The sequence below is a fragment of the Lissotriton helveticus genome, chromosome 7 (assembly GCF_964261635.1).
Source record: "Lissotriton helveticus chromosome 7, aLisHel1.1, whole genome shotgun sequence".
Lineage (NCBI taxonomy): Eukaryota > Metazoa > Chordata > Amphibia > Caudata > Salamandridae > Lissotriton > Lissotriton helveticus.
The window spans coordinates 660,408,044-660,420,828 of NC_136068.1; positions in this window are offsets into that span (position 1 = coordinate 660,408,044).

The window sequence follows — 12,785 nt, forward strand, 5'->3', positions numbered from 1 at the left end:
TACTACCGCCCTCGGGCGATCTATGTAATGAACAGACTACCATTGCAGAGACACAAGGGAATGCATCTCAGAGAGATAAGTCAAGTACGTGGTAGATGAAAACATTTTCGTTTTTATGCACGCTGATGTGCTTTGAACGCTGCCCCCCCCCTCTTTTCTTTTTCTGCAGGTTACATTGGAATTTCAGCTAAAGTATGGAGAAGACCTAAACCGCACCGTGTTCCACGCGAGGAAAAATAGGCTAGCTCTGTGAGACGGTACATTATATGTACGAGCTATCTCTGGGAGCGTGAAAGATTGTATGGTATGAATGTGCGCATGGGCCCTGCTTTGTACGGTATGAATGCGTATGTGTGGCACACGACTGGGTCAATAAAAGAAAGTTTTTGTATGACTGAGGCGTTGATCCAACGGTTAATGGAATGAGAAAAATAAGCCCGAACATGGTATCCGCATGTGAAGGACGAAAAAGAATATAGCACTTTCCTTACTTAGGAACGACTCTCTCTGGAGCTAGTGAATGGGAGAGTAGCCTACACCAGAAACTTGAAGGGTTATTTCAGTACGACGAACCCGACCCCAACCGATATTCCAAAGGTACACCCAAAATAATGCGCACCAGTAAGTCAATTTATGTGCTGACTAAATAAGAGAAGTTAGCTCGGCTCCGCCGCCCACCCCGCCCAAAATAACGGCAAACCCTATGCAAATATTATAAATATATACAACACACCAGCAAAGTAACAGGGTAAAACCTTTTATTAAATAACTATTTACATGGCAGCCTGCTGCAACATCGATCCAAATGCATGACGCTGTTCCTGTCGAGGTAGCATAGGTGGCGTCCTAGGGGTGGAGGACCGTTGTGCAAATAGCCCGGGGGCGACACCACGCGCTAAGGCCCGTCCCCGCGGTCAGCTGCAGCAGGGCGACCCTTAGCGTTTCACTCCCCGGTCAGCTGCACCATGACTGCCATTGGCGTTCCACTCGGTTGGATGGCCGGGGACCCACTCCGGTGGCCGGAGTGAAGAGCGGCTGTTGCTGCGGAACGCTCAAAATGGCGGCCGACTCCCCGGATTTGGGCCTGGTCCACTAGAACGACTCTGGACTACCCTGGAACTCGAATGCTTGCCTGCTCGGGCATGAGCCCCACTCTTGAAGACGTCCTCTCAGTTTTAAAGGTTCTACGAGAGTCGTTGGCCCTCGACTCCCGCGGGCTTCCGATGGGGGCAACCGCCACTGTTGCTCGACTATCCCCCATGGATATACCGCTGCCACGGGTGTCCGCCGCCTTATCCACATCTGGTGCCGTGAGGGAGGCTGATTCAGTGCATCGGCGGAGGGATACGCCTGCTGTCCCGCTCTCCGGAAGTGGCCACAACATTGTCACAGGATGGTAGTGCTCTCATGCTGATGCCAGTTTTTGTCCGAATTACTAAGAGACACTGTAGACTGCCAACTTGATCAGCTCCGGTGGGACCTCAGCGTCACCCGGTAGGGAAGATTTTGCCTCCCTCGCCTTTGAGTCATGGTTCATGCTGCCTGTTCTTTCTGTTGGCGCTAACAAACTTTTTGGACTGCCGAAAGGGATTCTGGTCCTGCCGCTACTTATTGGAGACATTGAACTATACTCTGGACCTGCCTGGCCTCGACCAAAATGGCGCCAGTATGGGAGCGACTTGCAACTCCTTATGACGTTCTAGTTACTTAGCCTTGACGTTATGGGGGATGTATGCGGTCTTTGTGCACATGGCGGGCGGGGAAGGGTACTGACTGGGCATACGGACAACCCTATTGATGTCGATTTTTCATTATTGATTATTGTATTAATAAAGCTTCGAAGTAATGTTACCCATGATACTCGCCCATGGTGTGCGTATAGACAATTTTATTGTAACTGATCCTGTTATACTTTCAATTATAAAATCAACCTTCACTGATCCTGCAACCGTTTGTCACGTTTAGTTTTTTCAATTAAATGGCTCGCTTGTTACATACTCCTATACCCCTGGCTTTTGACCCTTTCCTACGCGCGGTCTGTACTACCGCCCTCGGGCGATCTATGTAATGATCAGACTACCATTGCCGAAACACAAGGGAATGCATCTCAGAGAGATCATAAGTCAAGTACGTGGTAGATAAAAACATTTTCGTGTTTATGCACGCTGATGTGCTTTGAACGCTGCCCCCCACCCCCTTCATCATTTAGATTACCACCGCCCATTGCACAAAAGCGTCCTGGGCGCTCCCCACGTAAAAAAAACGATTTTTTATTTTTAAATTTTTTTTTGCCCCGCGGGGCCCTTTTAAAGCCTCCACATCAAACCTAGGGGGTCAGGGAGGATCTACTATGCCCCCTTATGGTCATTTGCCCCTTTGTTTTGGCCTCCTCTTGTCTCTCGATCCTACCGAGAGACAAGATAGCGGCCGCTCCGGACTGTTTAGAATGTTGACAGACACCGGAGAGCCAATCAGTTTTGCTTCGCGAAGTTCCGTTACGCGTCAAGTACGCAAACCGGAGCGCTACCCGGAGCGCTGTTACAGATATATATATTTTTTTGAACGTTAATTTATCAAAATCCACTGGAGCACATATATTGAGACCTAGCAAAGGCACATCGGGCTAACAGTCCCTACAATTTTGCCAAGTTTCATGCAAATCCATTCAGCGGTTCGGGCTAAAAGTGAGGCCAACCGCCCTATGGAAATTAACATGGGAAAAACGCGTTTTGGGACCCCCCTTTTTTCTCGGCCCCCCTTGACGAACCCCCCCAAATTTTCAGGGGCTGCTCAGAAACAAAATGTTCCATTTTCCTGAAAATTTCAGCCAATTCCGTCCACAAACACATTAGACATAGAATTTTCAAAAATCCCATAGAGAAAAAATCCTAACTATATATACTACTGGCGACCGCCAGTAGGTAATATATATATATATATATATATATATATATATTCACTGAAAAAACCATAGGTTATAGACCATATATAGTTAGGAATTAGCATTTACAAAACCTTGAAAATTCACTGAAAAAACCATAGGTTATAGACCATATATAGTTAGGAATTAGCATTTACAAAACCTTGAAAATTCACTGAAAAAACCATAGGTTATAGACCATATATCGTTAGGAATTAGCATTTAAAAAACCTTATTTTACTCACACAAAACCATTGAAATTCCATATATAGTTAGTTGCACTAACTATATATCGCGCACCCGCAATCCACTGCTGATGATGTCACATATTACATCATTCATGACATGGTCAGTGACATCACTGATGACATCACTGATGACATCTCAAATGACATCACTGATGACATCACTGATGACATCATCCAGTGATTATGTGTTTCTGTAAAGTTTAAATATGTTTTACATATTGAAGAATGAGTGGATGAATAAGTGTCTGAATGAAGGTTTTAGTAGGTGCGTGATTGACTGTATGAGTGAGTGATTAAATGCTTCTTACTGAATGCACGGGTTACTGACTAAACTGTCTGAAAGTGTGCATCAGTATGTCTGTTGTTGTGCAAGCTGCTGCATGTGTTGATCAGTAGCTATATGAGTGGCTATATGGGTTATTGATTGGTTGCACAAGTATTTGTATGGGAGATTGAGTGTGTGTATGGCTGGCTGGGAGGTGTGTGACTCTGTGCAGATCAATGTGTACTTGTATCAGTGATTGTATAAGAGAGTAAGTATGTGTTAGTATATGTTTCAAAAATGTAAGGTGTTCTGTGTTTAACTGTATAGATGAGAAAATGGAACTGTGATTGATTCTTTTCAGGACTGACTAGGTGTGTGAGTAACTCCATGGATGAGTGGCAGAGTGTGAGTGTCTGTATAGGTGTATGAGTGCATATGATAGTGTTGTAAAGATGAGTGATTGTATGTATGAATGATTGTATGGGTGAATGAGTGAATGTGTGTGTAGACATAGGAATCAGTGAGTGCGTATGTAGTAACTAGTATTGGTGTGTCAATGGTTTCAAAAAATTATACTCTGTATTTAACACTGGGTGTAACGGAGGTTATATTAGAGTGTGAGGAGATGCATTGTATTATCACATGAATGATATCATCAGTGATGTGATCATTGATGTCAAATGAGATGTCATCAGTGATGTCATCAGTGATGTCATTTGAGATGTCATCAGTGATGTCATCAGTGATGTCACTGACCATGTCATGAATGATGTAATATGTGACATCATCAGCAGTGGATTGCGGGTGCGCGATATATAGTTAGTGCAACTAACTATATATGGAATTTCAATGGTTTTGTGTGAGTAAAATAAGGTTTTTTAAATGCTAATTCCTAACGATATATGGTCTATAACCTATGGTTTTTTCAGTGAATTTTCAAGGTTTTGTAAATGCTAATTCCTAACTATATATGGTCTATAACCTATGGTTTTTTCAGTGAATTTTCAAGGTTTTGTAAATGCTAATTCCTAACTATATATGGTCTATAACCTATGGTTTTTTCAGTGAATTTCAATGGTTTTTTAATAGCAAATATCATAAGCTGTCGAATGTCAAGTACGTGTTAAGTAAAAACATTTTCGTGTTTATGCACACTGATCTGCTTTGAATGCTGCCCCCCCCCCTCATTTCTATTAGGAGTACTCTCTCTTTGCAGATAGTGAAAGGTAGTTAACGCAGGCCTTTGCCCCCGTTGTAATACGTCGTGCCTGCTTCTCTCTCCATTTGATTGATTGTTATCCAAGCATTTACTGTTTTAGAATTGGTTCTCTTTGGTTCATTCTCTATTTACAAACAAACACAGAGTCGCAATACTCTGTTTAGTCTTTGCAGATAACGAAAAATCGTGTAAAAAAACAAAAGGAATCGAGCAAAATCAGTAGGCCACTAATGGGATCTCTTTTTGACCTCGCTAAAATAGAAACATTAGGAACAACCCCTCATGACAAATACGAAACTAGTGAGATGAACTAAACTCCACACCATGATGGCTGCAATACAGCTCGGCTCCGCCACCCACCCCGCCCAAAAGAACGATAAAGAGCGGCTGCCATGATTGCTCGCAGAATGGCCACGACGGAGCTACGAAATGGTGGTGCTCTCATGCTAACCCCAGCTTCAGTCTGAAACATCCAGAAACACTGTAGACTACCAATTCGATCAGTTCCGGTAGCGCCCCAACGTAACCCGGTAGAGAAGAACTAGCCCTCCCCTCTTTGACCGATGGTTCTTGTTGCCTGTCCCTTCTGTTGTCATTTAACAGAACTATTTAGCCTGCTGAAAGGGGTTGTGTTCCGACCGCTGGTTGGTGGAGACATTTCGACTATATTCTGGACCTGCATTGTCGCGTAATGCGTCATATGACGCGCCGCGTTAGCGCATCCGGAAGTGATCCGGGGCGCGACGCGCAGCGCGTAACGTAAGCATAACAGGTCATGTGACTTGTTAATAAAACTTTTCATTGGTTCATTTTACTTTTCTTATTCTAATGATGAAAGGCTTGGTCATATGACCTAAAAATTACGCTTTTTATTACTTCCGAACATTATTTTTTCTTAAACATATATGTTATAATGTTCCAGGCTAATGTACTTTCCCGGAAAATTTACAACTGTCCTGCAAGTAAAATATATTCTTTTTTCGAGAAAAAGGGCGTTTCTTCGTCCCATGACGGAGCCGTTGAGCAAAAGAGGGTCGACCTGCTGTCTTAGTCGCCGATACGCCTGAATATGAGATTCTTATCGATCACTTTATGTTGCAGGAGTAGAAAACACAACAGCCCTTGACCATTTATCTTTACTGCGTTCCTGCGTATTATACCTTTTGCCCTTCATGTAATTGGACTGCTTTATTTCACTTGCCTTTTACTGATTCTAAAACAGTGACTATTATTAAAAACTTTACCAATGTAAATACTACTACCATGTTTTCTTTTAAAAACCTTTATTGTGAAAATGTCAGTATACAAATACGGGCCTATAACCACGTGCGCCGGCCACGGAGCAAACTGTAATCGTATATGATGAGGAGACATTTACACTGTAGAGGAACGTAACGGGCGGGCCATTAGGTTGCAAGAACTAAGGTGTCTAACAGTTGCGGAATCGGTGGACGTACATTTTATAATTAAAATACGACAGGGCCAGTTACAATAACATTATCTAGATATACATTTGCGGGCAAGTACCATGGGTGTCGTTAATTCGAACTTTCAATAGTACAGTAATCAATAACACATCACAAATTAATATCAATAGAGATGTCGAAATATTCAATCTATTCTCGTCCCCGCCCGCCATGTGCTTCAAAACTGCATACGTATCTCGTGATATCAAGGTTGTACAACAAGTACACAACAAGGAGTTACGAGTCCCATTTATTCCGGCGCCATTTTGGGCGAGGACGGGCAGGTCCAGGATATAGTCAAAATGTCTCTACCAACCATCGACTATGATGATGTTCATATGCTGTATTGTAACACTCATCTGTCCACATTAAATTAATTTGCCACAATCTAAACATGTCATTTTAATCTTTCCAAAGTTCTTCTAAATATTTGGGACCGTTTCCCTTGCCTCTGATGCTGTCAGTGCCACTTCTTTGATGAATGCACTGGCAGGTCGGGGGTTCTTCTCCAAATCTCTCTTTTATGCAGCACTATAATTAATCGGTGCCACCTCTCCATATGACGATGCATGGTATAGTTACCATAACTATATATTTTTTTGGTTCCTCTGGAGAGTACATCGTGGCAGATGAAGCGTGTAACGTACCGGGCATTTACCTTTTTTTGCATGTAGAGGAAAGGAAAAAAAATTCAAGCGTCCGAGTTCTAAGGTGTCCCAGGGCCATTTTAGTGGACCAGGCCCAAATCCAAAGAACAGGCCGCCATTTTGAGAGTCCTGTTGCAGCCGCCTGTCGCTGTAGCATCAAGAGCGGCCGAAACTCAGCTGAATGGCAACTGAAACGGTAAAGGGGCGCCCCACTACAGCAGACGAGCCTCCACCTGTGAAGGCCCGTTCACGCCGCCTCCCCCCCCTTCGGGCACCCCACGCCGTTATTCGGAGCAGTATTGTAGGATGGCCACACCAGTGCAGCAACTTGCTAGACACCACCTCGGTGGTAACCGAATCTCAGCGCCTTGTGGTGTCTTCTAGTCAGAAAATATTGTTGCGCTGCCTTTGGCCCCATTCGCACATCGGTCTGCTACTGACGCCACCTCACAGGCCAACGGGGCGCCCCACGCCGACTTTCAGCATTGTAGGATAGCCACACCAGTACGGCAACTTGCTAGACACCACCTCGGTGCCATCCGGATCTTGGCATCTCAGCGCCTAGTGGTATCTTCCATTCAGAAAATATTGTTGCGCTGCCTTTGGCCCCATTCGCACATCGGTCCGCTACTGACGCCATCTCACAGGCCAACGGGGCGCCCCAGGCCGACTTTTACCATTGTAGGATGGCCACACCAGTGCGGCAACTTGCTAGACACCACCTCGGTGCCATCCGGATCTTGGCATCTCAGCGCCTAGTGGTATCTTCCATTCAGAAAATATTGTTGCGCTGCCTTTGGCCCCATTCGCACATCGGTCCGCTACTGACGCCATCTCACAGGCTAATGGGGCGCCCCACGCCGACTTTCAGCATTGTAGGATGGCCACACCAGTGCGGCAACTTGCTAGACACCACCTCGGTGCCATCCGGATCTTGGCATCTCAGCGCCTTGTGGTGTCTTCTATTCAGAAAATATTGTTGCGCTGCCTTTGGCCCCATTCGCACATCGGTCCGCTACTGACGCCATCTCACAGGCCAACGGGGCGCCCCACGCCGACTTTCAGCATTGTAGGATGGCCACACCAGTGCGGAAAACCTAGACACTACCTCGGTGCCGTCCGGATCTTGGCATCTCAGCGCCTTGTGGTGTCTTCTATTCAGAAAATATTGTTGCGCTGCCTTTGGCCCCATTCGCACATCGGTCCGCTACTGACGCCATCTCACAGGCCAACGGGGCACCCCACGCCGACTTTCAGCATTGTAGGATGGCCACACCAGTGCGGCAACTTACTAGACACCACCTCGGTGCCATCCGGATCTTGGCATCTCAGCGCCTTGTGGTGTCTTCTATTCAGAAAATATTGTTGCGCTGCCTTTGGCCCCATTCGCACATCGGTCCGCTACTGACGCCATCTCACAGGCCAACGGGGCGCCCCACGCCGACTTTCAGCATTGTAGGATGGCCACACCAGTGCGGCAACTTACTAGACACCACCTCGGTGCCATCCGGATCTTGGCGCATTGTGCTGCCTTCGGCCTATTCGCACATCGGTCCGCTACTGACGCCGCCTCACGTGCCAACGTGTTTTCTCCGCATTTTATCCCCTATGCCGCATAACAGGTCATGTGACTTGTTTATAAAACTTTTCATTGGTTCATTTTACTTTTGGTTTCCTAATGATGGAAGGCTTGATCATATGACCTAAAAACAACACTTTTCATTGGATGAAAACTTTTTTTTTTCCCAAACGATGAAAGCCCCACCTTGTTTCTGGATGTTTCAGACTGAAGCTGGCGTCAACATGAAAGCACCACCATCTCGTGGCTCCGTCGTGGTCATTCCGCGAGCAATCATGGCAGCCGCTCCCCACCAGAAGCCTGCAGGAGTCGGGGGCCCCCAAAACTTTTGTTGAATCCTCAAGGCGGAGGGGACGTTTTCGAGAATGGGGTCCAAGACCTAGCAGACAAGCGTGCGATTTCCAAGGTGTCCCAGGGCCATTTCAGTGGACCAGGCCCAAAAAGGAAAGAGCCTGCCGCCATTTTGAGAGTCCTGTGACAGCCGCCTATCGCTGCACCGCAAGAGTGGGCGCAACTCAGCTGAATTGCGGCTTTTGACACAGTGGACCAAAAGCGGACGGAATGGCAACTGAAACGGTAAAGGGGCGCCCCACTACAGCAGACGAAACTCCACCTGGAGAGGCCCATTCACGCCGCCTCCCCCCCCCGGGGCGCCCCACGCCGTTATTCGGAGGGCGGCAACTTACTGGACATCGCCTTGGTGCCATCGTTCTGCTGCCTTGGAACTATTCGCACAACAGTTTGCTACTGATGACCCACCCCCCGCGACGCCCCACGCCGGATACCGAAATCAGTGCGGCACCCAGGCAACATCACCTGGGTGCCGTCCAGAAATCTGGACGTTGTGCTGCGTTGGGACTATTCGCACAGCCGACCGCTACTTCCTTCATTTTCCCTAAAAATGTTTAAATGTTTTTACTGTTTTTGTTTTGTTGTATTTATTTATAAGTTATTAAAGTTTTATAATCTTACTACTTTGTTGGAGTGCTATATATTTTTAATGTGACACATAATTGTAAAAACTTTGATGTACAAAGAGTCATGCCTGGAATCTTCCGCTTCAGGCTCGGTCCCCTCCCCAATCACAATACAGGATGGTTTTCAGATAGTAGGAACGCGTGTGCTGTGACGGATCTCATCGGGTGTGGGCCTTGATCTACTATAACTCCTTTGAAGAGGGGTGATTCTTTACAGCTGGGGCCATAAACTACATCTGCAGGGCTAGCTGATAGCCTAGGACCGGCCTGGACAATCGGACACAGAGGAAAAGGAGTGTCAGAGGGTGCGGTAGTGAATAGGGCGAAAGGAGGTGTCGGGCGGGCACAGGGTGTGATTCTCAGGGAAGAGCAGCGCAGATGGGGGGAGGTTTATTACCCATGCATAAGACAGAGAGCGGGGGTGACCAGTGCCTGGGGGAGATGCTTGCGAGGGTGGGGAGCCATGCTAAGGATCGACAGCGTACAGAGAGTGGGTCTGGTCAAGGCATCTAAAATGGCTGTCGTGCACGACAAAAGTGTGGCATTTGAAAAAAGGCAAGATGGCGCAGACAATGTTTTTCAACACTTCCTGATTTCCTTCGAATCGAACGTTAACAGATGTTCGGGCATATTACCAAAGTTAAGCGATATTTATCCCTAACGATGCTTAGCAACAAATTTTTTACCGCTAAGCATCGTCAGAAATTATCGAAGATAAACCTTGCTATTATCAAGGTTTATCGCAAATGCGATGAAAAACGACCGCAATGCATTAATATCGCTGAAAAGTCAGCGATATTCATGCATTACCGAGCTAATGCTCTTAGCCATGTTATCCACCTCCCATTGGATAACATGGCTAAGAACTGCTCAGGGCAGGTGTTACTTTTTGGAGATATTCGCGCTTAGCGCGAATATCTCCAAAAGTTGGTAATAGGAGATAGCGATGTTAGCGACTGTTTCCAGTCGCTAACATCTTGGCATGCCCACTTTGCATATCATTAGTGATAAATATCACTGACATGCAAAGTGGAGCCCAAGATGGTCGCTATCTCCTACTAGCGGTCGCTAACTGGTGTTAGCAACAGCTAGGTAATACAGAGATAATTTTATCTCCGCGAAGCGGAGCGCTGTTACAGATATATATCTTTTTTTGAACGTTAATTTTTCAAAATCCACTGGAGCACATATATTGAGACCTAGCAAAGGCACATCGGGCTACCAGTCCCTACAATTTTGCCAAGTTTCATGCAAATCCATTCAGCCGTTCGATTATTATTATTTTATTTTTTTTTGCCCCGCGGGGCCCTTTTAAAACCTCCACATCAAACCTAAGAGGTCAAGGAGGATCTACTATGCCCCCTTATGGTCATTTGCCCCTTCGCTTTGGCCTCCTCTTGTCTCTCGATCCTACCGAGAGACAAGATGGCGGCCGCTACGGACTGTTTGGAATGTTTACAGACGCCGGAGAACCAATCAGCTTCGCAAAGCTCCGTAACGCGAAAAGTACGCGAAGCGGAGCGCTGTTACAGATATATATCTTTTTTTGAACGTTAATTTCTCAAAATCCACTGGAGCACATATATTGAGACCTAGCAAAGGCACATCGGGCTACCAGTCCCTAATATTTTGCCAAGTTTCGTGCAAATCCATTCAGCCGTTCGATTATTATTATTATTTTTTTTTTTTGCCCCGCGGGGCCCTTTTAAAACCTCCACATCAAACCTAGGGGGTCAGCGAGGATCTACTATGCCCCCTTATGGTCATTTGCCCCTTCGCTTTGGCCTCCTCTTGTCTCTCGATCCTACCGAGAGACAAGATGGCGGCCGCTACGGACTGTTTGGAATGTTTACAGACGCCGGAGAACCAATCAGCTTCGCTTCACAAAGCTCCGTACAGCGAAAAGTACGCGAACTGGAACGCTGCCCGGTCCGCTGTTACAGATATATATCTTTTTTTGAACGTTAATTTCTCAAAATCCACTGAAGCACATATATTGAGACCTAGCAAAGGCACATCGGGCTACCAGTCCCTACAATTTTGCCAAGTTTCGTGCAAATCCATTCAGCCGTTCGGGCTAAAAGTGAGGCCAACCGCCCTATGGAAAACTCAATGTTAAAAACACGTTTTGGGACCCCCCCTTTTTTCTCAGCCCCCCCTTGACGAACCCCCCCCAAATTTCCAGGGGCTGCTCAGAAACAAAATGTTCCATTTTCCTGAAAGTTTCAGCCAATTCCGTCCACAAACGCCAAAGTTATTAGACATAGAATTTTCAAAAATCCCATAGAGAAAAAATCCTAACTATATATACCTACTGGCGACCGCCAGTAGGTAATATATATATATTCTACCGTTATATTTAGTTCAGCTAACTATAACTTGCGCGCCCGCAATGCACTGCTGATGACGTCACATATTATTTCACTCATGACATGGTCAGTGACATCACACATGACATCACTGATGACATCTCAAATGACATCACTGATGACAACATCATCCAGTGAATGCGTGTTTTTCTGAAAATTAAATATGTTTTATATATGCATATCTCAAGGTTGATAGAAGAATAAGTGGGTATATAAGTGTCTAAATGGATGATTATGGAATATGTGAATATCTTTAACAGTCTCTCACTGTGTGTATAAGTGGCTGCATGGGTTGGTGAATAGCTACATGAGTGTCTATATAGGTTATTAGTTGGTTTTTCAAGTATCAGTATGAGTGTCTGATTGTCTGTATGGTTCAGTGGGGGTATTACTTAGTACATAGATGCATGAATGAGTGTGCCACTGTTTTGTATGTGTTGAGACAGTATGTGTGCAGGACTGCATAGGTGGATGATTGTGTGTATGAGTGTGTTAGTGAGTGAATGACTCTTTAAATAGTGTCTTTATGAGTAAGTACATATGTTTCAAACTAGTATATGTGAGTTTTGGTGTATATAAGTGAGTATATAAGAGAGTGAGAGATTTGTAGAGTTCCTGTATAAATTAGTCAGAGTTTCTATACATAATTGCTTAACCCCTTCGCTGCTAGGACTTTTCCCCTCCTGTGCTAAGCCTTTTCTTTGGCGATTTGGGGTAGTGCGCGCTTAGACCCCTGTAACTTTTTGACCACATAAGGTATCCACGCTAAATTTGCGTCCTTTTCTTCCAACATCATGTGGATTCTAAAGGTGCCCAGGGTTTATGGATTCCCTTGCAGGGGTCCCAGAAATTAAGCAAAATACAGTAAAGTTTTTGTTTTTTTCAGAAAATTGGGAAAAACGGGCTGCAAATGAAAGCCTCTGGGGTTTTCCCTGCAAATGTTATCAAAAAAGGATTTGTGGGGCTGAAATCTCCATTTTCTAAGCTTTTAGGGACAGTCTCTTTTCAGAGAACCAACATTTTTCACACAGTTTTGGCATTTTTCCGGGACATAGCCTATTTTTGCTATTTTTAGAGCTTTCAACCTCCTTCCAG